At 39.1% G+C, this 26,607-nt stretch overlaps 1 protein-coding gene and 1 pseudogene across 1 annotated transcript in view; both read left to right on the plus strand.

The window, feature by feature from the left end:
- The window catches only part of LOC125316571, a 110,954-nt pseudogene extending 103,777 nt beyond the window's left edge, over positions 1-7,177 (plus strand).
- The window catches only part of LOC125314641 (putative disease resistance protein RGA4), a 233,081-nt gene that overhangs the window by 143,119 nt on the left and 63,355 nt on the right, over positions 1-26,607 (plus strand). The gene's annotated exons all lie outside the window — the stretch shown is intronic.

Below are 26,607 nucleotides of genomic sequence, written 5' to 3' on the forward strand. Positions count from 1 at the left end.
CTTATATCAACTTCTTCTCACCTTTTTTTTCAAGCACTCTATGATTCTTCAGATGGCGGTGTGTCAGATTCATATTGCAAGATGCAACAAAATCCGCAAAAAAAAGCATAATATAGACTAAAATATCTGCAAAAAAAGCATAATATAGACTAACTGTCGAAGAGTTATGGAGGATTGCCACCCCTGTTAAAATGATTCTCAATAAAAACCTCTTCAAAAGTCGATGAATAAGTTTTGAAGTAAATGCCTCATTTGCCTCTCCTATAAGCTACTAACATATCTCTCTCTTTAATAATACTGCTGCAGGAATTGAATGGAATCGCTCAATCTCTTCTTCTCCTTGCTTTTGCTAACATGCATTCTTATCCATGCCCAGAGCATATTCTTGACCGTGGCTGTTAGGATCTGATCCGGACTGTAAGATCTTATTTGAAAGTTAAGTAGGACCTGAATTAGCTAGGATCTTTACATGGTTCTGATTGTAAGCTAAAAGTCATACGATCGACGCAATCCCACTCATCCCATCAGTCCAATCTTGACATACTTCAACCTTGAAAGATGTAATCCTAATATCTGTTTGATAGAATTATAGATTATTCTTGTGGAAGAGGTATATAAATTGTAAATTCGCACCATTTGGAGGATTATCGTCACACAATGTTCATAATTATTAAATTCGCACGACTATTCAAGATTTTTGTATTGTTGGTGTAATTTTAGAATCTTACGATCCACAACCTGATATTATGATTCCATCCCTTAGACACCTTCATCGTTCATAATTAGGATTCCGATCCAAACAACCTTGTTCTTACTATAGAAAGCTCAGCCAAGAAAGCACCAACAGTGCTAAAGCAGTGTTCCAGAAATGTCATGTCTTTGGGGTGTGTCTTAGTAGGTGATTTAACCATCTCCAGGGCATATTTACAAAGGAAACACCTACACCAGAATTAAAGCCATTCTGCATGTTACTGATTGTCAAAATGCTATTGAAGACTGCCTTCTTGTATAGGGAAAGAGAGCTACTTTTGGAGGAACTTCCTTTACTAGATCCGCCTTCATGGGAAATCAACCTCCTCACTCAAATTTGTCTCAAATGACAGATTAGTGTATGGTTTGATCAAAAATACCTGCTAATAGACCAAGACCAAATGATCCTTATCTTCATTGCGATTCACACCCTCAAGATTGTAACGAAGAATGAAGAAATACCTCACCATCTCAATTCCCAATCTTAAGCGTTCCAAACGATATTCGATTTCCATCAGGTGCTGTAGTGACCAGTATACAAAAATCTCAAAATTGTGCTGGCTTGCTACAAGCCTTAAAAGAATCAGGCAATAACTGTTTAATGAGTGATTTTACACTTGAACCACCATGCCAGAAGGAGATAGAGAACTTTATACTCAATAGATTATGATGGATGAGCTATCCTTCTCGGATCAACTTCCAGTCTATAAGTGCTCCTGCTCCCTTCAATCATCCATGCTATGCAAGAATTTCTGTTAAGTAGTTCATTAGGGTTGAGAATGTGATTTAGCTTAAGTAGTTAAAGAGTTCTGCATTATCCCATTTATTGGGGTGAAATTCTGTAAGCTTAGACATGTTGCTGATGGAAGAGGTATTTACCTAGATTCTTCAGTGGATTCTTTGTCCTTAGTTATATGCGTTTCCAACCAGCTTGCGTTGTTTTCTTGTAAGTTTAGCTTTTTGTATTGAATACATGTATCCAGAATCTAGAGAATGGGTTCTTGGTTGTTTTTCTGTTTTTCTTTGCCGGGGAATCTAGCAGATTCCAAATTGAATTTTCTGATTTCTCTGGTTTTAAGCAGAAATTAAGGAAGTGCTATCTATAGTGTTGCGGGACTTGCAATTCAGCTCAGCTGTGGTACACCAGGTTGGGAACCTTTCTGCCTTCCGATGACTTGCAGAAATTTATTCCCATTTATAACTGTGAAAGATAATTCAACATCAACATCAACATCAACATCAACATCAACATCACCTTTATCCCAAACTAGTTGGGGTCGGCGGTCGATGAACCCAAAAATAAATAAAATAAAAGCAAGACCGATTGAGGAAAAAGAAATAATTATATAAAAATAAAAATATATAAATAGTATGTGCTCTTAGCATGTTTCACTGTTCCGATGACAATTCCCCGCTATCATAAAATTGTTATAATTTTTATGGACGTGCATGTTTTCTAACTGCGTCACCAGATTATTTACAGCTGGTTTACTTTGCATGGCACTAACTTTTTCCAAACGCTTGCTTTTTCTCTTCTGCACTCTTCATGCTCCAAATTGTGTATTGAGTCTCATGATGTGATCAGCGTCCTGGACAAATAATTAGGTATCCTATACATTTCCGCTGTTTTCTCCATTAGTAGAGTATAGATATTATATTGACCTAAACTGATTTCTCAGCAAGGTCTTGCTGCAGCTTTTGGGAACGGTTTGTCAACTGCATGCATTGTAAATATTGGAGCTCAGGTGACATCAGTCATATGCATTGAGGTACTTGTGGTTCTTTTACTTTTTACCTCCATTGGAGTATAAGTCCTCCTTTTGGTAATACAGATCAAATTCACCAGTAATTTCAACATAGATTGACCTTAGATATAACATCCTTTCATAGATCGAAGGAAAAGAAAAATGAGCTATCCTCGTTTGTGTTTGTGCGTGGCCCGTGCCCAGAATAATTATTTGTGAAATCCATATTGCCCAGTAATTATGATGAAAGAGAGTGCATTTTCCACTTCCAACATCATTCTTGACTTGTTATCACCAATACCAGCAGTGAAATTGTTGCTCCTGCTTCCATGCTTATTTACCTCTTTGTTAGAAATTTCTTGTTCCACCATCTTTCATTTTGTTAATGATAGTGTCACCTCCAAATTAATGGATGAAAACTGAATCACAATGACTGAGAAATTCTGTTTATGTTTGTATTGTGCCTATGGCACTCTCTTTTTCTAGACCTTTAATGCTGCGTTTCATATGTCTGATTAACATTAACAAATGACCCTCATGGGTGCCAATATTCTTTGAACAAAATGAAACAAATTAAATTTTTACGCATTCTGCCTGGACTTTATATCTACTGATGACTTTAAAAACTATGATATATTATGTTCCACTCATTTAATGAAGGAATTTTTTAAATGTCAGGATGGAGTGGCTCTACCTACCTCTAAGAAGACATTACCATTTGGTGGAGAGGTGCTGCTTAATATTTGTCATTGTTCTGGGCTTACTGCAGTATATCTGGATTAGCCTAGCTACCATCATATGCAGAATGTTTAAAGTTGATTTGCCTCACCACCTTACATTCTTTGCTTGTAGTATGTGAGGTCTGGCTATAATTATTGGGCTTCACTCTAGATATAGAGAGCTTTTGACAAAAAAAATTATACTTTTATCTTGAGATAATTTAATTCAGCACGCAGGTTTTTGTTATTTATCCCATATGTCTAGTTTCTTGCTTCATTGGACTTGAAACTATTTCTTGAACATCAATGATTATGATATTGATGAGTAATGTGGTTTCAGGATTTATCCAGATGCCTCTTATGGACCCAGAGGCATCATCAAACTTGGCCTCAAGTTCGCAGACATGTTGACCAAGCATATAGACATGTTGATGCTAAATGAACTGAAAGAATCCTACTGCTACATCCAAGTGAGTCTGATTTGAGAATTAAGATTCAGTGTTCATAAAATTCTTATGCTCATGAGCACTAAAAACTTACAACTATGCTCCAGTTATAATGGTAGAAACCCCATGTGAGAATGGGGATTTATTCAGTTTACGAACCATATATATGTATCGCTCTATGTGCAGAAACATGCGTTGCATACTCTCTTTCAGAAAAACTAAATTTTGTGCTTACAGGAGGGGGAGGTTGATGCTGTGGCAGTTGTTCAGTCATATGAGGATGGGATGCCAGCTGCGTCTCATAGGACGAGGCTTACTGCTCTCAATGTATATTTCCCAAAATGAAATCTCATCTCTATATTACTTTGCTTATGAGATGTTTAGCTGTTTAGAGATGGACTAATGGTTCTTTCCTCTTTAGGTACCTCCTATGGGTTTGTTTTATCCGACGCTTTTGGTTCCAGAAGTATATCCTCCACCGCCTCGTTCTTGGTGAGTGAGATTGTTATGTTCAAAAAACTGTTCAGGCCAAGTTTAATCATGATAAACCTTCTCTACCGCGGTGATTGTTTTACCAGGTTTAATGATTACGAGGATATGCTAGAAGAAACATGGCATTTTGATTATCCCAGACGACCGGACATGATGGATAGTCTCTATCCTGGTTTTAACATTGGATTGCCAATGTGGGACAGCTATCTGATATTTCAAACAAAACCTAAGAAGGAAGAGAATGTTGGCCTTGCTGAAGCAATCACAAGTAGAATTCTTTCAACTGGTAGGTCCTTACCATTTCTTGAACTCTGCTTGCAGAATGTCATGTCTTATGAAAATTATAACTTTTATATTGCTTTGACAGGGCGTATCGATCTCAAGAGAAAACTGTTCTGTAGCATACAACTGGTGAGTCTTGTGCACACAGTGAGATGTTCTTTGAATTACTATATATTGACTAGGAAAAATGACTCAATCTCGTGATTTAGATTGGCGGAGTAGCTCTGACTGAGGGTCTCATTCCTGCTGTGGAAGATAGGTTAGTTTTACTTATACTTTAAACATTTGCAGAATCGTGGCTTTGTGAGTATTCTGGCGCAGTGACAGGATTTCATGTTTGACTCTCTATAAACGGGTGTAAAGAGCCTTGTGAATGCTGAAAGAAAATCAATGAATTTGTTTACCGAAATCTGCTGGAGTAATCCCTCCTTAAATCAAGATATTGGCCTCTTTTCTGGCAAATGTTTAGAGAAGGATCGCATTAATATAGACCATGAGCTATTTACATGTATATTTCGAACTTTTGAGTCCATGATATTCAAAACCCTAAGTTATTCTTCTATGTTAATATCTTTTATACTGTTGATTGCTTATCCTGTATTTGAGCGCCCTTGTGGTTTTGATGGCTATTTTGTATATGGCTTTAGTTTTGTGGGCTCTTTTTGAAAATGGTTTTGCACCCCCTTGGTGCCCTACAGTTGAACTTTTCTTCCTGTCAAGCAACCATCCTCTTACGATTTGCAATGTCAGCTCCTGTTTATTTACATCCCATCCCATCCCAACCCACGAACAACACAACCCCCGCAAACCCCCCCCAAAAAAAAAAAAACCAAATAAGGGAAGAAAAAACAGAGAATGGTATTTTCTTTAGTTTTCTATGGTCTCTTCCATTTAAATAGGAGGATTTTTGTTTGGAGGACTTAAAAGTCCAAATGTTGGGTCAATAATAATGTGTCTCAGTGCCCATCATGGACTCTGGTGTCATTGTCCAGTATTTTTTTTTTTTTTCCAAAGAACATTTTCAATAGAAATTCCGAAGCCTAAATTGGTTCTCATTACTAATTGATTCTGTTGTTACAGAGTATTGCATGCAATTCCTTCAAATGAAGCAATTGATACGGTCGAGGTCAGTACACTCTTTCGTTGCCTTGTCGCTGTCATGTTAAGTACTTCTTTGCTATATTTAGTTGTGGACTAGTCGTGGAGATTAGCTGGTCATGCAGCTTATTTTCATATTATTGGCAACCACATGATAAGCGGCATAAGTTAGCACGATGTTTACATGTTAAATAGGTCGATTTGTGGATTTTTTTATTGCTGGAACAAAGGACTACATTCTATCTATGCTTCTCAGTTGTAGTTATCCCAATTTCTTAAAACACGTCTTATTCAAAGGGTATAGAGGCTTGGGTTTTTCTGGGCATATCATTTGTATCTCATGACTTGAGTTTGTCACCATTCCATGTCGTATGCTTTGAAGATTTCGTCATAAAGGTTAACGAGATGTGCAGTATTCTTAAGCTAGACTTACCAACAATGCATGTGAGGTGAAAATTCCAATAGGACTAAATTTGTGCACTTTTGGATTGAGCAAACCGAGTTGTTGTCTTAAACAGGTTTTGCAATCAAGAACGCACCCTACTTTTGTGTCATGGAAAGGTGGAGCGGTAAGATAAGCATTGTCTCATAACATCTTCTCACTATTTTTTGCTGTAAGAAGATGAATTTTGACTAAGACTGTGTAACTGGCGAGTTGAACATGACTCATTTCCTTTCCTGCCTGATGGAGACTGGGATCTGTTTTGCATAAGAAATTCTCTTGGTTTTAAATCAAAATTTGCAGAACATATTCGCCAACATTCCCTTTTACTCGGCCAATAATTATGGGGGTAAAGGCAAACATTGCATTTTCCAAAAGTACACGCCTTGTTTAAATACAGCATCTCGAAGACAAAGAAAAGCTTCTTCAAAGAGAGACATACCATGTTTCCATGGTAATCAAACTCGTCACATAACATTGATGATATCCTCAAGTTAGACCTTGTCATGGTCTTTTGAACTGTGTATTTGAACACTGGCTAACTTAAATATGTTCAAATATTCATGTCCATCATTCGAACTCGCAACTTCTTAGTGATGAGCTTACTTGTTTAATTTAAGTTGTAGCCTTTCTTAACTTGGTTGATTCTCAGGCTATTAATTTGAAGTGCAACCTGCAAAATTTTTGGGTCAAAATCTGATGTATCTCTTAGTATTGAAAGACTATTGCTGGGAGTATTCTGATAGATTAAATATTCCTCTTACTGTGGCATGCTTTGTTCTCAACAGATTTTAGGAATTCTTGATATTGGCCGAGATGCTTGGATACATCGAATGGACTGGATTCACAATGGGGTCCATGTTGGTATCGGCAGAAAGTACAAGGACTCTTATTATGTCCAAGCACAAGCAACATGTTACATAAACTCTTGAAAGGTAAAACAATTGGGGCTCATAGCTACTCCCATTAAACTGGTCAGCGGACATGGTCTTATTACGACTTTCGGGATAGTCTATGTTACTATTTCACTACTGGATGTTCGAAACTCCATTTGAGGACATTGATTGCTGATCTCGATGGGTCTAAATACACTTGTGTCTACCAGGCAGGACCAGATGTTGAAGTTTTAAATCGTCTTCACTTGTGCAGCAGTTGCAGCAGGTGGTTTCCCCTTCTAAGTGTTCTGTGGGGCAAGGTTGCAAGCCTGTTAAGAATTGCAATTGTCCGGTGTCCCATCCGAACGATTGCATAACTGCGGGGTGGTTATAACTGTTGCATTTCTTTCCTTCGTTCTGATCAGAGTTTGCACATCCTAATTAATATGGCTTCTTGTTGATAGTCGAAGTGGATCCGAAGTCGGCTGGTTTTTGTGGACAAAGAAAGCGAGTGCTTCTTCTATGGCAATATCAGGCGGCTGGAAGGGTACTTGGTGATACTGATAGATTGCATTCCTCCCCTACTTCTTTTGCCGCAAAATATGTTGAAATCGTCCCCTCCCTGCATAATGTCAAGTTTCTTTTCCCGCAAAATATGTTTTCTTCACTTAGAATAAATCAAAACGAACTACTAATCCGAGTTAATTTCCATGCAAAACCATGCTGGCCTTTCATGTATCGAAACGAATGGAAACGGTTTTTCCAGATTTTCCTTCTATTTGGTTCGCGCGGTTGAATCAAAGGACGGTTTTGCACCCTTCAAGGTCTTGTTACCGGTACTAACATATCACGTAGCATGTTGCACAATCGCCTATCAAAAGGCCCCGTTGATGTTCATCGGGCTGAAACCCTTGTTTTCGTGTGCTGCAATCACCTATCAAAGGAACCCGTTGGTGTTCGTCCGGCTGAATTTCTTTCTTTCGTGTACTGTACTTCACGTATTTTCGCTTCGAATTCTATGGAATGAATTTATTACACTTCGAATCACCACGATTTCTTGAACTGCTAGTGCTTTTCGAACTCTTACATTTAGAACTTTTTGGACATTTAGTAAGTCAAGACTTTACTTATTTTTTTCAACATAAAATCGACTTTTGAACAACTTTTTTTCTTCATTATCTTTTTCTTTTCTATTTCTCTCGCCACGTGCAAAACGTGCGATTTCATGCTAAGACAAGGTATTGAGACACCAAAGCAAGTCCCAGTACATGGATACTCCTATTTTCACAAAAAGAAGCTCTATAAATAAAAACCCTTTTTTTCCTCATTTTTCCTTTTGCACCCCCAGGCCTTTGCTTTTCGCGCCATCTTTTTTCCCTTTTTTTTTATATTTTACCAACATTTTACGAGCCAAAAATCCTGCAGCCGAAAATCCTGTCCTCTGCCACTGTTCAAGAAGAACATCAAGAGCGTCTTGTTGCCTATGAAAGCGCAAGGAGAAAAATAAAGACAGCATATCAAACTGAGGAGCCTTGCCAGAGAGAAATTTGCTCTTAGTGTAGTTTCATCTTTAATAGGAAATGCATTTGCTGAGAAATGTTTTCTCCGACAAGTATATAAAAGATTGATCAAGGCATACACTACATGATATCAACAAGTTTTGCTCGATTGAAGTTGCTGAGAATCTCACATGAAAAAAAGGCTCCTCATTGGTTGGACGCCTCCACCTTTTCTAACAATATTTTGTTCTTAACCCTAGAGCAAGGTGCCTTTGTGTTTTCCATTATGCTCCACAAGATACTGATAGGGCCAAATATTTTTTCACACCAACTATTTATTACTGTCCGCCAATTCATAACAGGAATGGACTATCGGATAAGAGACTACCTCTACCAGAAACCAGGCTTAAACTATTTGTGTAGATGTGGCCATTTTGTGAAAAAAATGTGCCCAAGAAGCAGGTTTTTACATCTTAAGGGTGCGCATCGTAACACTTCTGAAAGTGGATTTCTGCTCCGGATGTGCTCCAAAAGGCAATACAATGCTCACAATTCATTTTTGTACCAAAATAAGTATACCAAAGTCTAGCTAACATATGGCCTAAGGAAACAATGTTAGGAACTTCACGAAAGCTGATAAAGACCATAATAGCACAATGGTAGATGAAATTCGTAAAACACTGTGCATAATAAAGCCACATTATTGCTAGTGTTAATCCATTTACAGCCTAATAATGCATGGAAACTTCCACTTATTAACAGATTTGTTGTGATAATTCTTTTACCATCTATTAAAGGAATAATCATGGGAGACATAAAATGATCAACAATAACTACGGGTGGATAATTCGAGGGTATCAATTCGGAGCAACAACAAAGTCTTGTTGGCCAAATTTATACAAGGGTGTGGAGAAGCAATGATAAACCATACATTTCGTGTGTCATTAGTCCGGTTTCTTCCGCCACAATGACATGCCCATTCTCAACAATCTCACAGCTGCTCGGTGGTACAATCTGAAATCATTCACTAATTAAGACCGATTTGTTCTGAAATGCACGTGGTTACCGAAGATCTGTTTTCTACCCAACTGGAACTTCAAGATTGTCCAAAGCAAGCTTTGCCTTATGTAAGAATAGCATATAGGTTTTGTTACTCCTTAGGAGAAAAAAAAATATGACTATAAGAGTCAGAAATTCTCAAGCAATTCAAGCGGAAATCTTCATCAAGTGTCCACCAGTAGAAATATTCGGTATCGGTATGCAGCTACTAATGGGATGAATGCATGTCTCACGGCTATATAATCGGGATCCTGCTGGTCCTGTATAATATACTTGGTCACAAACTTCTGAAAAATCAGTATTACAACATACTCGTCATGTAATTCGGATGCAAATCTTACTTAACCGTTAAACCGATATGGCTCTAACCACACTAAAGCAAAAACAGCAACTAATTTGAGAAACTACATGTGCTCATTTCAGTGTGTCCTATCATTGGTACCTCAGAAGCTTATTTTTCATTAAATAGGTTTCACTCAAACATCCAAGAAGCTTCCAGGAGTTAAGCTTCTTGGCATTTTCCTTCATAAAGGCTATGGCACATAAGGATTAAAAGAGAACCCTAAAATGTTGCAAAGGCGTCAGAAATCAGAATCGACAATCAGCTTCTTGCGCTTTTGTCTCTATTCCACTGAATAACTTAAGAAAACTCCGTGTATGTCGGGTGATTCTTTTCGTTTTCATATCCACAGTCTACAGGGCGAAAATAAAAAAACCACTTAACCAGTTATCCATGGGCATAACAGATGTTCATATTACTCTCTAGCTCAGAGTAAATTTGGTTTTCAATTATCCCTAGTTGCCAAATCCGAAAAGTGGTAAAAGCACTCGACTGTCAAACAACCTTTCCTGGTGGCTTGCCGTCTCGCTTCTTCACTCCCCTATGGTTTTGCCGGCTGGTTGTCCGCTGCAATTCGTGGTTTCGCATAAGGGAGTTCCCGATCTATACCACGCGGATTGGCTCAGTTTTTCGCCTGAGAAGGGGACTGAACCAACCCATGTACACCCCCTCCCCATTTTGTTTCACTCTCCCTCCCTTGTTTGTCCTTTGAACATAGAATTCACCGACTTCTCTCAATAAATTGCCACTTCTAGCAATGGCTGCCGACTTTTCGGCTTGTAAAGTCATTACCAATGAGTTCACTACCAAGCATCCACAGACAACTTACGAAAGAAACACTTAGTCAAAGTCCCTCGAACAAATGCAGCGATACATTTTTCAAGTTTCCGCGCAGTCATAACACCGTACGAATCGAATTTCAAAATCCATCTTGAGCATTACATCAACTAATACAATTCGGATGTGCCAGGCGTTACCTGATGTACAGCAAGCCGCATGATGCCCAGAACCACAAAGGAGAGTATCCTTCACCCAAAGCCCGTCATCAATTTCCATGGTTTCAGTCAGCAGTTGTAGTCGGTCACCATTGGCTCGCTAGGAAGACTGTTTTAGGAAGACGGACCTTCTTCTGTTCATTACATTCGTCGGAGATCGGCAGCATCTGATGGAAGATGAGCAGTCGCGATGCTGAAACTAGAGTCGGTGGAGTTCAAAGTTCGCCTACGGCGGAGACGAGGATTTAAAAATAAAGAATGAAAAATAAAGTTATATACTTGGGGGCAATATCTAAAGAAAGACAGTGGAGAGAGAGAAATAAAGAAAAGAGATAAAGAGAAGAAAACAGGGAGGACAGGAAAAAAGAAGGAATTGGAATCAAGATCAGCTGAATTTTACTGACCTAGGAATTGCTTCTATTAGAAGTCCACGTAGTCCTAGTTCGCAAGCCTCGAGGGGGGATCTCTTCGATATTATTTGACTGTGTTTCTCGGCGGCCATTTCACAATCTCGCAAGTCAGAATCTGTTGATTCACAATCAACCTCGTAGAATAAAGCTAGATCAATCAGCTGATTGTCTCGAAGCTCAGCATCATCCCCTAGATGCTTGCATATTATTCGGGATCCCAACTTTGTCATATTTCCACCTGATATTGTAACCCTAAACTCTGCATAATTTCCATCAATTTCACAAAAATCGACTGCTCCCCACAGCTTAGTTGGTCTGAAATACAGAAGTAAGACATGCTCCGAATCCAACGAATGGGAACACACTCCTCCATCGGCTTTCCGCGTTTCACCATTAAAATCTGCAGAAATCCGAAACTCGGGTTTTGTTCCCTGTTCATCAGGACGAAAAACGAAACATAGAACTATTCCAAGAATCTTGTCGTATATGTCCTTCGAAGCCATAAAAGATACGGAGCGCTCTTCATGAGGAAGGATCCACTGTGGCATCTCTCCTCCGGGGAGAAGACTTCCGCAACAAGACCATTTCTGTCGCATAGATAGACTGGTAGTAAGTATCCAAGTCAATATTAGTTCCCAAATGATAACATCCATTGATGTTTGCTTGCATTAATGCACGAGTCTTATGCGACAGAAAACATTCCACAAAAGTACGGGAGCCACCTAGGTTACATTATATGTATATGGATATGCATATGCATGCAGAGCTAGGAAAAATTGTCAAAAAAGTCGTGAACATATTGCCCTATTATTAATAGGGTCCTAAACTTTTTAACTTTATCAATTCAGTTCTAACCATTTTCTACCATTATAATATGCAAGCACACGGTGGACCCAACATATACTCCACGCCGATATGGATGTGTTTTCGTGTGTGTGTGTGTGTGTGTGTGTGTGTGTGTGTGTGTGAGAGAGAGAGAGAGAGAGAGAGAGAGAGAGAAACTAACCCGGCCAGCTGAGTAAACCGGATTTGCTAAATCTCTGCGGATAAAATGATCAATTAAGGTTAAATCTTCATTTCCTTGTAGAGATTTGCAATTTTCCGCATATAGATAATTCAAAAATGGGGGAAGCTCGGGAAACTCTTGTAATTGATGGTTGTTTTCAATTCTCAATAGAGACAAACCACCACGGGCACAGATGGATGTAGGAAGCATGGTAATATTGTTCTCCGTCAAAAACAATTCACGCAAGACGGGAAAGCAAGAAAGATCCTCAAGAAAGTCAACTTCGAACAGATTACACCCCGTAAGGTCTAACCAATGTAAACTTGAAAGTCCAGTCTTCATGCATGGATCAGCTGAATCCTCGTACATTGGAAACCCAACTAAACTTTTGCAATAGGTAACTTGCAGGTTTTCAAGGTTTTTGTAACTTATAAATCGAAGATGAAAGACGTTCCAGCCTCTTGCACTTTTTTATATATATTCCCTTCAATGAGACAAGATTTTCTATTGATGCAGGAAGTTCTTTAATAGAGGTTCCTCTTAACCGAAGACTTTCCAGGCGTTCGAGTCTATGTGGAATATCAGGGAACCTTGCAACTTTTTTGCATTTTTCAATATTGAGCTCTCGCAGATTTTTTGACTTGAGTGCATCTGGAAAAACACTGAGTTCAGGGCACTCCCTTAAATTCAAAACCTGCAACTTGTCATGATCTGCGATGGACGGGTGGGCTTCTACCAAGTCTTTGCAATCACTGATATTTAATTCCACGAGATTTGGAGTACACCGGAAGTTGGGCAGGCAAACCAGCGACTCGCAATGACTGAAATTAACGTGCTTCAAAAATTGGAAGTCCTGCAAAATCAAGGAAACCAGCTTTGGTAAACATTCTGAAAGTTAAAAAATGGGTGTTCGTATGATGATGTTGCTTCGTTACATTTGAACCGTGTGATTCCCCTTAATGATCTTTTCAAGAAATTATAATACGTAATATTGATCATTAATAATATCATAGTTTATTTCTGAGTACATTTCTTGACCTATTATTTAACTTTTCATTCAAAGTTACTAAACACATAGAAACTTTACCAATAATTGTACATACATATGTATTTATATATATACATATATATACTAGCAAATTTTGCATTTTAGATATTATTTGAAAGAATTGGATAATATATAGACACACAATATTAAAAAGTTCACGAATAAAATTGGGTCAGCCATTATTAAAAAATTAGAGTGAGTATCATTAAAAATCCCAAATCAGCATGCACAATTACCCCTTACTAATTTTCATCTTACAAAAAACCTAAGTTGACAAGATTATGACATATTTAATCTAAACTGATTTTCATCTAAAAGAAAATCCCAAGCCGGTACTCCTCACCCAAATTTACCCTCTATTAGTATACGAAAATTAGTTTGGGATAAAATTGTGCTACGCGTCATGCATGTGGCAATCCGAAAGTCCAAGTGAAGTGTCACGTGGCGAGTATGCGTATGTGGACCATGAGACAAAACCAACCATGCCACGTGTTATGCCATGTGAAAATCATAGAAGCGTAGTAAAACGCCACATGCGAGTGACGATGTGAGTCACGTATCATAACGATGCCTTGTGTTAGGCCATGTGACAATTATAGAAGCAAAATGAAGTGTCAAATATTAAGCACACGAGTGAACACTTCGTCGGATTTCAGCGCTAACCATATATAATAGATGAAGGTCAAGAATATATGTTTTGTCACAATGAAATTTCCCGAAAATCAACAAAATTTCAAATTTATTGAAGTTCTTCAAAGACAATGAACCAACTTTGAAAAACATTCGGACGAAAATACAAATTTAATATATTGAATTCAAAAGGGTCGATATAGGTAAATGCTCACCTTAAATTGATCCGGCAGCATTGTGATACTACAATTGCTCATATTAAATCCCACTAATCTCTTTCGGCCGGAGGAAAATTCTGGAATTCTGGGAGCACATCCATCCCATTCAAACCATCTCAGCTTATTATGAAGATAAGGAGGACCTTGGAAAGAACTATGCACATTACGCAAAATTAGCAATCTCAATCTTCTCATTTTTGTAAAAGTATTGGGACCGATAAATATTTCTGTCGGCTCGGGTGGCTCCAACACAACGGCTCTTACCACATGATTTTCCTGTATACAAGACTATTTAGGTTACGCATGTTCAATGGCTAGAGTAAAAACTGTAAGGAGCATAATTTTGATCGTATTTGCAAGTCTTACCATGTCACTAGACACAACTTCAACAACGTCATCACACAACCATAGCCTGCTGCGTCTCCCGGGATCATCGCTTTCTTGGTTCACAATATCCATACCCATCAATTGAATCAAGTCATGCATTTCTATATTTTTGGACTGAATTCTTATTAAGGACCTCTCGGTGAGAATTGATAATCCTATTACTACCTTAAAATCACAACTTTCAAGAACGTTCTCTACATACTTAGTTTCGCGCCCCTTAAAGAAACAGGCAATGTAGTGACGATGATCCTGCTTCCATTACCAAACCACTTGCATTCTCCTGCTAAAGCATTTAACTGGCGCAAGTCATCCACATCATCAAAGATAAGGAGAACTTTTTTGCGACAAAATCTCTCTTGTATTTGATTAATACCTCTATCAACACTGGACACTACTAATCTTTCTTCTAGTGCTAACACCTCAAATAGCAAGTTTTCTTGCAAAGTAACTAAATCTTTGCAGTTTTTTGAAGCTTCTCGAACATTCGGTAGAAAACATGAACTCTCAAATTGCTTGAAAATTCTATTATAAACGGCTTTGGCTAAAGTCGTCTTTCCTATGCCTCCTTTTCCCCACAATCCCACCATGAGAACATCGTCATCAGACTGAAGGTTTAACATCGATTCCAACTTAACAACTTGGGAATCTATCCTCACCGGATACTTAGCAACATGCAAAGGTGCTCGGTTTACGTGAGTGGAGATTTCCATCACAATTCTTTGAATAAACTCTGACTCATTTCTGAAAAAAAAAAATGAAAAAGAAGTTGTGGCATCATTTTAGCAATCTGAATAAGCAAATAGCAAGCAATTACTAGCCAACAATGACCAAAGCAGTGTATCACATTTTCACATAACCACAGCCAAAACAAAATATATTCCCACCGAATCGAATTACTAACTTTAGAGATTTTCAATCTTAATTAGATTGACTTATCAACTTTTTTTGCATTATGTCACTAACCAATTTTGGATTGCCAAGCTTATTTTTCTTTAATTTATCACCTATTCTTCTCTTTTGCCAAATTTTATTTTTCTTTCTTAACTAAGTCTCAAATTTACCAACTCTTACATGAAATTTCTAACTTTAACTAAATCCATTTAAGATTTCAGGAATCTCGAGATGAAGTATCTATATGGACACTTACAATCATGTGTGTAGATTAATTCATTTATTTTAAAAAACAATCTCTAAAGTTACTTGTAATAATTATCTTCTTACACAAAATATGGACTCCACTACACTTACCCATCTTTCAAATGCCACCCGGACAAGCTAGCAGCATCAAGAAGAGCTTTCTTCCATCTCTTCACTTCCTCCGAATCCTTCCCGATCTTGGACTCGTGCTCAAGCATAGCTTTTTTGTATTTGTCTCTTGGTGTTCTCACTTCTTTGGGTTCCACTTTGTAAAATATTGGAAAGACTTTGAGGTCTCTTTCTTCCTTGCAGTTCATGATTTTCGCCACCTCTTCCAAACACCACCGTGAGAAAGCGTAACCCTCAGAGAAAATGATGATTGCGATCTGCGATTCCTCGATCGCCTTCATAAGTGCCGGCGCTATTTGCTCTCCTTTTCTGAGCTCCTCACTATCAACATAAGTGAAGATTCCTTTTCGGTTAAGAGCGTCGTAGAGATGACTGAGGAAGTTGTTCCGAACGTCTTCGCCTCTGAAGCTCAAAAACACACGGTGAGAAGCCATTAGATGATGGAGTTCGACAATCAGGAACGAGTTTGTTCGCTGTTCGATCTTCTCGTTGATATATTCTTATACTAGAGGACACTCAGGACAGAGGTGCATGACTTTTTTAGGTCAGGGTCAACAAAAGTTAAATATTAATTTTTGGAAAATGATGGTGCTTATGGATGGATCAAGACATCTCATGGGCGTGAACACATGGACTTTCTTTTCCTGAAGACCGTACATCATGGGGTTGTTTCGATTGGCTTATTGACACAAGTTTCTTTGTTTTCTAGAAAGTTTTGATAAAGTTGGCCGTTCAACAAGCCAAATGGCCGACAAAAACAGTGGATAATATTATCGACAACTACTGGTCGATAGCAGAACTTTGGGAAAACTTGTGGCTTAAATATGGACCAAAATATCTAATAGGTATGAATATGGACTTATTCTCACTTAAGATCACATACCACAGTGTTATTCAGATTGTCTTATCAAAACAAGTTTCTTTATTTGATGTAGAATATGTTCTTAAATTGTTGATGAGTATGCCGCTCTAACATAAGATAAAGTTTTAATCAATGTGCCGGCTACGAGAGGATGATTTTCATTTATTTAGTCTTCGTTTTTCTTTTTCTTACATAGGAAATGAAGTGGTGACTTTCATTATGTTTGTTGTAATATTAACCCGGGAATCTAATTGTATCTTGTAAATAAGTCAATGCGAAAAGCACTAGAAAAATAAACAAGCAATAATAAATGACCTTAGATATGCACGTAGTTTGGTCTCAAAGTCGATACCTATATTCACGATAGAGCTAATCATAAATAGTCCATTACAATCAAAGAATCAGAGTTACAATTGTTCACAATATTTGAGTATTTTTCATTCCTAAATTACACCCAAGTTCAAAACATTTATAAATAAAATAAACTTAACTGGATGTAAAACTCAGGCCACACAAATCGTGTCTAGGCACTCCTCTCGTATGGCCGAAAGCGCAAGAACTTCGTGCGGTCTTCCTATGTTTTCTTTCACGGCGTGGCCCTCTATACAGAAAAGGGGCCTTCTTTTCTCCTGTATGGATGTGGCAGAAAAGCAATTAGAGAAGTCTAAGTTTCGATCTTGGTCAAACTCTCCTCAGTAACCCAAAGTTGTTCCTCCCATTAAATTCTCAATTTCTACTTTCGCTTGCAATCACGGAATTTCTATATATTAATTAGATAAGAAAATGTCCCAAATCATAATCCAGAAAATCTAATAACAAATTCTATAATATTAACACGAAAATGTAATAGGATCTTGCAAATAAGTCAATGTAAACAATATTAGAGAAATAAACAAGGAATAATAAAGGACTCTCTAAAGATTTTCATGGTTCGGTTTAAATGTTGGTATCCAAATTTATGAGAAAAGTCAATCATAAATAATTCAATATAATCAGAGAATCAAAGTTACAATTACTTATAATGCTCGAGTATTTTTCAGACCTAGATTATATCTAAGCTCAAAGCACTTACAAATAAAACAAACTCGACGGGATGTAAAACTCGAAAGAAAAATCTCCAGATGTGAAGGGGGGGGACTAAACCGTCATTTTCAGACAGAGGCGGACCCCGACCCGACCCAGGGGGCTCCCCGCAAGTTAGACGGGACTTGTTGGTGAGTAAAGTCAGTCTCAGTCCCCCCTTTCTCACGTGCCACACGAACACGACACGTGTCCCTCCGACCCTATTTGCCGACAACGACAAGCGCGTGTTTTCTCGATTATCCGCTGGTTTTTCGGACAAAAAAAAAAAGAGGCGTGGGGGGGAGCTGCTCGAGCGACACCGGGCTCTCCTCCCATTGGTTGCTTTCTTGACTCTCCCGCCCGGCGCGGGGCCCGCTCCCGACTCGTGGAATTGCGTTACACGCCTAACTCCCCGCGAAAGAAAACAATTAGAAGAAAGTGGAAGCGGTGGGGCCCTCCCGTTTGGGTGGTGGGCCCCCCACGATAGAGAAAGAGAGAGAGAGAAGAAAAGTTTAGAAGTGCGAATCTTCCGCCTTTTGGAGTAGGGGAGAGGAGGTGGGGCAGGGTTGCTGTACGTTTGACGCGTGTACAGTGGCGTGTGGGGGCTCCTGCTGGGTCCCGCTTCCTCAGCAAAAGTCCAAAGGCCTTTTATTATTGCGTGATTCCTCCTCCCCGAATGTATACGGGCGTGATAAATTTTAGCATGACATTCTAAGGGGAAAAAGAAAAAAATTCTAGAAACTAATTAGTTTTAATTAAATGAAGACAGATCATAATTAAGTCTTAGAAAATTCACATCGTCCGCCAACGTAAGTTAATTTGGTGAATCGGTTAATTCGTCCTTGCATATCATTACCGCTTTCTAACGTCTCCATAACGAGGCCCAAAGCCACAAGAACTTCGTGCGTTCTTCCTGAGTTTCTTTCGAGGAGCGGCTCACCGTGCAGAAAAGGGGTCTTTCTTTTCTTCCGTACGGATGTGGCATAAAGCAAAATCTAGACCTTCTTTTTATTCTTCTTTAGTACTTTACTTCCTTTCCTCTTTTAGTTGGCCCCGCACGCACAACCCAAGTTAAAGACCCTTACCTTTTCTGTTGAGCAATCAGAGAAGTCCAAGTCTTGATCTTGGTTTGCCACCGTCCATTATCCAATGGATATCGCGTTTGGTACACGAATTCAGACTCGAAACATAATTTAACAAAATTAGTTATCAATGGTGATTGTTGGCTTCCTCAAAACGGCATTCTCCATTGCTGAGTAGCAAAAATAATTTAACGCGTGACTATGCATGAGGTATATAGTTATATGTACAAGATTTATGTATATCATAGTTAAGGGAGCGCATGGTAACACATCCGGATGTAGATTTCTACTTCAAAAGTACTTCTAGAATAGAAATCCTTGGTAATGTAACTTTTAAAATAGAAATCCATTTGGTAAATATTTTTACTTCTAAAAGAAATTTCTATTGCTGAAGTGAATTTTCACATCTAAAGTTATTTTTTTCCAATTTGAGAAATCCAAAGAATTGCTTCTCCAACTCAAAAAGTACTTCTTGGATCAAAAAAAGAAATTCAAAAAGTACTTCTTGCCTCATCCTCTTTTCGACCATGCCCGCCTTTGTCGTCGCTCACGACCACTGCCACCCACGTTCCCCGGTTGCCAATTGTTGACCAACGTCGATCACCGCCAACCGCCGACCTCCACCGGTTGCCGACCATCGGTTGCCTTCGCCCACTATCGCCCACGAACGTCGCTAACCACCGCCCACCGTCGATCTCCTCCCATCGCCGCCCGTCGACCTTCACAGCCGCCGTTAATCGCCAACCACCGTGCATCGGCGGCCGTCGCCAACTACCTCCCACTGCTTCCAATCGCCGACCACCGCTGCCCTCATCACCAATCGCCACCTGCCACCGCAATCTATCGCCTATCTTCACCGGCCGCCGCCAATTTCTAGCTAAAAGTTAATTTCTGAAGTAGAAGTATTGTCATGCGCGCCTTAAGCAATATGGTACACCTTCGACCGGCGGGTGGCTTTATGCATGCGGACTCATGTGGCAAATTTGTGAGTGACGATAGACGTATATTTATATAGCATAGCTAAGAAGACGTACAGTGATCATCTCGTCCAAAAGCCATACAAGGAAAAAGTAATTTTTAATATACGGTTGGCCCCCATCCAAAAGTAAGTCTTCGTTAGAGGAAAGAAAGGAAAGACAAAAGGAACATTTTGGCCGAACACACCGAAAACATTTGAAGCCATTTCGTAGATGAGATTATGTTAAGCTCGATGACGCCATAATTTGTTTTTATGGCATCAAACTACTTTTTATTTTTCCTTTTACTTGCATTTATAGCGAGTAAAATGAGAAACTAGGGGAGGATAAAGGTCTATATGATAATAATTCTGATTAAAAAAAGTGATTTTGATTAAAATTACTTTTTCGAATTCTGTTTCCCGAATGAGTTTTAGAGAATTAAAATACGTTTGGTAACTGCATGAAATGTTTGTTTCTAGAACAGAAATGAATTTGGTAAATGCACATAATTTATGTTCCCGAAAATAATTGTTCTTCCCAAATTTTGTCATTTCAGTCAAATAATTAAGTTGTTACAATAGTTTCGTCACTAAGATGGCAAATTACTGCATTACCGTGACGATTCTATAAAGCTAGATTTTAGTGGTAAATATCCTATAGTTTCGGGATGTTTGCTCTTTTATGTTTGTTTTTTTTTTCCCTTTTTTTTTGGGTTTGGGGGGGGGTCAGGTTTTTTTTTTTTCTTTCCTTGACCCGCCGTACAAAAGCATTCCCAAAGGAGCCGAGCCGGACAAAGGGCAAACAGAAAAAGAGCGTAAGGAGACGCTTCTTAGTTCAACGTACGTAAAGCTTTTCCTTTGGACTTGAACACCTGATGAGTCGTGCAGTAAGTTTACATCCGATTAAGTTGTTCTTTTATAAACACTTTAGATTTGCACTTAATCTATGTGTGATAAATATTCCAGCATGTGACGTGAATGTAGGTACCGATAATCAAATCGAACCATGTGAATTTTGAGTGTCTTTTATTATTTCTCATTTATTTCTTTAATAATTTAGCATGAACTTGGATTGCAAGATCCTTTGAACATTCACTTTAATTTTATAATAGATATGAACACCGACTTATTTTCACCGGAGATCGCTTATCAGCTTCGAGGAAATGGTTTTGATTTGTTTAGTCTTCATTTTTACCTTTTGTAATTGCAGTACTTCATGTCGTCAGGTTAGCTTTAGTCATAGGCTCCCTATTTTAATTGCTGGCTTCCACGAAAGAGCATTCCCAATCCCCGAGAAGTTTCATTTTTTCCTTCGCTTTCTTTTTTCCGAACGTCCACTGATAGTATAACACATGACTACTCAAAAGATATACAGCTATATGCACAACTAGGTTTATAATAGGTCTAACCTATTTCATTTTTTTATACGCACAATTACAATTACAAGCATGAGAGCAAAGGCCTAGCTACCTTGAAGATCCATAAAGCATCTGCAAGTTCAATGAAGAAATTAACTTTAGGCCTTGACCTGTAATAACAATTTCTATATATAGCAATTTGAGTGCAACATCTCGATTGCTTTTACGACAATATGCTAGGGAAAAATTTTAATTTGTGCCGCACAAGTGTGGGTGCACACGAGTCTATATGCAGATAGAGATGTCAAATCTTATCACTTGGTGAAATGTGACCATAAATTTTTTTGACATGAGTGATTGACATTGATATGTGCTGCATACTATATGGTTTACGTTATATTATGTGATGCAATGACCCATGGAGAATATATGGCATATTCATGTTATGAGAATGTTTATTGGTATGACTTCCACGATGCATTATGCCAATACACACTTCTAAAAGTGGCGTTAATCATTTATTGATCTCATAAGCATATCAATGATTATCACTTGCTGATCCCTGATTTTGCTTTCTCCTTCTATTATCATTCTATGTCACGAGAACAAAGAAGAGGATATTGGGGTATGTGGGTGGTGACATGAGGTGACCTAAAATGACATTTACCAAATAAATTCTAGGAAATTGAGAGTTTTTGTGAAATCCTTTTGAAAATAGTTTGGATATTTATAGGTTTTTGAATACAGATTTTTCTTGATTAACAATTTGATATGGAGTTAGATTTATATGAAATGGTTTTTGTTAAAGGCTTCATCCTTTGTAGGACAGCCGGTCATCTCCTATAATTCCGATATGAATTTGGAGTATGAATGTTCACTACTATTTTCTGAACCACTTCATTGAAAGAGTAACCCTTATGGTTTATGGGTCATGTGGGAGTGAAGAAAGATGTCACAAAGCCGTACCTGGATGCTGGCTTATAAACATCTAATACAAGCTAGCAAGTAATGAGTTTTAAGGAATTTTTATTGCAAATCAGATCACAGCGGGACACAACCCTAAAGAGTAACCAGTCTAGACCTCTTATATATGGTCAAAGGATATTAATCATATTCACATACAAGCAAATGAGACAACTCTATTTTACCCTACATAGGACAAAAGAAAATAGATAGCACAAAACTTATGGACTTCAACCCCCACAGAAGAAATTCATCCACGGGAAAAGTAAACGAATTCTTACGGAGACAGGCTTTTAGGATAGTGAAAACTGCAAAATTAAGAGTAGACTACTCCACACTAAAATAATAGTTTCCACTTCCCGTACAAATACATAACCAAGCATCGATAACTCAGTCAAATGTGCTAGTCCATTGACATTTTATTGTGCTTCATTCATGACTACTAGTTTCTATCACTAAACATCTACTCAACTTGAACAAGACAAAGAACATCGGAGTACAAATTTGGGCACCACCTCTCTTGGTACTGTCGATTTGTTGAAGAGATCCAGCATAAATTAGGTGAAGTTGAATTCCATCCAGAGATGAAGAAGCTTTTGTTAAATCTCAGATGCATTAGTGAAGAGACGGAGGGACTCAGAAAGTTAATTGAGGGGTTGAGTGGAAGAGTTGACGAGACTTTTCAGAAGAAGGACCGATTTTCAATTCCAAATCACTTGGGATGGACCTTGCTTTTTAATGAAGGCTCGATGGGACAGCTTAACAGTGTGGACCTGAGGTCTTCCCTGTAGGAAATTAAAAGCAATTGGCCTGTCGGAGACTTGGAATATCACTAAACACGGTATAGGACCAATACAGAGTTCTAGTTCCACTTCGCTAACTGCCTCCTCTTCGTCCCGTCAACACCTAAAAGGTTGCGTGTAGCATGCGGGCGGATATTCAGCGTGGAACCATTGTCAATCAATATTCTTGCCATGACCATTTTGCCGCGTTTTACGAAAATGTGCTGTTGACATTATGTATCGAGTTTAAGTCCGAAGCAAAAATCGCATTGGATATTTTGCGAACGTTCGGAATGGAAATCCTTCGTAATTGGAATTGAAGTCAAGAATATTCAAATTGCTAGTCCATATCCTATGGATAACGGAAATAGAGTTCCGTGTGGAAGTCGGTCAACAAAGAAAAGAGATATTGGATAGAGGTGAATCTGACAAATATTCGGTCAAACTTGGAGTTTGTTGACCAATATGGGCTGATAAATTCTTTTCTTATTCCTTACGCACATATACACATTGATTTAAGGGTTGCTCCAGGGGATGACGAAAAACCAAGTCTTGAAGTGCCACTTTTACGTGAGTGCTTGATATCCCAAGAAGGGCATGCCATCGTCGTTGTGAAGACTTGTTGAAGCGCCAACCTACGAGTGCTTGTTAGAAGATTTTCTCCGTGGAATTACATCAAGAATTCAAGTGTCGAAGCCGATTAAATCTTGAGGTTAGATTTGTGTTAATTCCTTTGCGAGATTGAGAGATTATTTCGTTAGGAATTTGGGGGCTAAATATTGTGTGCGTTCTTGAATGTAATTGGAGATGAGAAACACTGTGAGTGTTTGAGTGACTCGAGTGTGGTTCCGTAATCTCCGTGTATCGCTCGTTCTATAGTGGAATTCGTTGCTGCTCTCCCCGTGGACGTAGGTCTCTACGACCGAATCACGTACATCCGGTGTCCGATTTATTTTCTTGTTCTGTCTATTTTATTGTTCGATCGCTTGTTCCGCGCAACAATTGGTATCAGAGCCAGGCTTTATCGAGTTGAAGCGAATCAATGGCGACGGAAGAAGTAAAAGTGAAAATCGACAAATTTGAGGGGAAGGACTTTGGTTTTCGGAAGATGCAGATTGAAGACTATCTATATCGGATGAAGCTGCACTTGCCCCTGTCCGGGGAGAAACGAGAGACGATGAAGCAAGCCGATTGGGAATTCTTTGGATAGACGAGCGCTGGGTGTTATTCGAGCGACGTTGGCTCGTAACGTCGCGTTTAATATCGTCAAAGAGAAGACCACTGCGGGTTTAATGAAAGCTCTATCGGATATGTACGAGAAGCCTTCTGCGATCAACAAGGTCTATCTGATGCGACGTCTGTTTAATTTGAAGATGAGCGAAGGTGCGTCTATTACTAATCATATCAATGAATTCAATGTGATCGTTAGTCAATTGAGTTCAGTTGATATTGACTTTGAAGATGAGGTATGTGCTTTGATTCTATTATCTTCATTGCCCGATAGCTGGAATACTACTGTTACTGCTGTTAGTAATTCCTCTGGATCAACAAGTTTAACTTTTGATGGGATTCGAGATTTAATTCTGAGAGAGGATATCCGTAGAAGAGAATCTGGTGAATCTGTATCTCTTGCTTTAGTAGGTGAAAATAGAGGAAGAACTGGTACTTGTGTTAGCAGAAGTAGTATGAACTCGAATAGACGCAGCCCGTCTAGGACTGGTGGTGCGGTCTGTTGGAATTGTGGCAAGAAAGGGCATCTTAGAAGGAATTGTTTTAAGCTGAAAAACGAAACGGGTAAGGGAATTAGAGTTGAATCCGTGGATGATGTTGCAGCTATAACTGATGATTCTGATGGTGTCGATAGGGTCTTGTCTGTCATTGAGCATTCGTCATTTGACGGATGGATTATGGATTCCGGTTGTTCTTTTCATGCTACACCAAATAGAAACCGGTTTGCTACTTATCGGTGCAAGGATAGTAGTAAAGTGCGGTTGGGAAACAACGCTGAATGCGATGTTGTGGGTGTTGGTGATGTTAAAATCAGGATGCATAATGGTATTGTGAGGACATTGACTGGAGTAAGACATGTTCCAGAATTGAAAAAGAACTTAATTTCCTTGGGAACCCTAGATTCATTTGGATGTAGGTATTCTTTACAAGGTGGAGTTCTGAAGATTGTTCGAGGTGCCCTAGTGATAATGAAAGGAATCAAGCATGGTGGCCTGTATGAACTTCAAGGTGAGACATTGACGGGTTTCGCTTCGGAGATGTCGACATCCGTTCGAGAGTCTAACGATTGCTCGAGGAAGACCGGGGTGTCTGTGCCGGTGCACAAGTTTGTAGTTGTTGTCGGGAATACGCGATCGAGAGCTTTGATCGAGACGGAGACTGGTAAGTTGATCAAGCATGTGCGAACCGACAGTAGCATGGAGTCCTGCTCGAAGCTGGTAAATAAATTCTGCATGACAAAGGGCATAGTGAAACACCGCACTAGTGCCGGTAAACCACAATAGTTTGCGGAATTGATGAGCAGAACATTACTAGAGATGGCCTGTAAAATGATCTCTAGTGCTGGTATGGCTAGAAGAATTCTAGCGGATGCGCTTGGTATGGCGAGCTCACCGATGAATAGATCTCCATCGACTACAATTGGATATCGGACTCCCGAAGAAGTGTGGTCGAGTAACGTTGCTGATTATTCTAATTTTAGAATGTTTAATTGCCCGTGTTATTATCGAGTAAGTGATGGTAAGCTCGATGTGAGGGCAAGGTGCATATTCCATGGCTATGCACGAGGTGAGTGTGGTTATCGGTTGTGGTGCTCAAATATAAATTCACCTATTCGCAGCAGAAAAGTTACCTTTGACGAGTCTCCGGTACTTCGGGGTAGGAGTGTTTGTGGCGGTATTCAAACGGATCCGAACGGTGTTCGGCTTGAGGTGGAGTTGCAACCGGAAACTCCCGAGGTAGCAGATACTAGCGTGGTAATTAACATAGATGGTGCTTGTAACGAGGTGGAGCCCGTAGAGCCAACGGTTGCTGTAATCGCTGATATTGACAAGGTACGTGTTCGATCTCCCGACAGATACTGATGCAACGGTGGTTTTGCTTTATCCGTGGTTAAAGAGCTTGTATCGGAAAGTTCTTGTGGAGCGATTAAAAGTGCATGTGAAGTTGGTATTCTGATGAGGTCCACGGTTATTGCGAAGTTCAAGCGCGACTTGGACTTGGATGATATATGTGGCGGTTGAGCCCGTAGGGGCTGTGGGAGAGTAGCAATGGTGTTCGGATTTTAGCGAAGCGATTGTGATTTGGCTCAAACGTCGAGCCAAGGTGGAGATTGTTGACATTATGTCTCGAGTTTAAGTCCGAAGCAAAAATCGCATTGGATATTTTGCGAACGTTCGGAATGGAAATCCTTCGTATTTGGAATTGAAGTCAAGAATATTCAAATTGCTAGTCCATATCCTATGGATAACGGAAATAGAGTTCCGTGTGTAAGTCGGTCAACAAAGAAAAGAGATATTGGATAGAGGTGAATCTGACAAATATTCGGTCAAACTTGGAGTTTGTTGACCAATATGGGCTGATAAATTCTTTTCTTATTCCTTACGCACATATACACATTGATTTAAGGGTTGCTCCGGGGGATGACGAAAAACCAAGTCTTGAAGTGCCACTTTTACGTGAGTGCTTGATATCCCAAGAAGGGCATGCCATCGTCGTTGTGAAGACTTGTTGAAGCGCCAACCTACGAGTGCTTGTTAGAAGATTTTCTCCGTGGAATTACATCAAGAATTCAAGTGTCGAAGCCGATTAAATCTTGAGGTTAG

Source organism: Rhodamnia argentea, chromosome 1, assembly GCF_020921035.1.
Source record: "Rhodamnia argentea isolate NSW1041297 chromosome 1, ASM2092103v1, whole genome shotgun sequence".
Taxonomy (NCBI): Eukaryota; Viridiplantae; Streptophyta; class Magnoliopsida; order Myrtales; family Myrtaceae; genus Rhodamnia; species Rhodamnia argentea.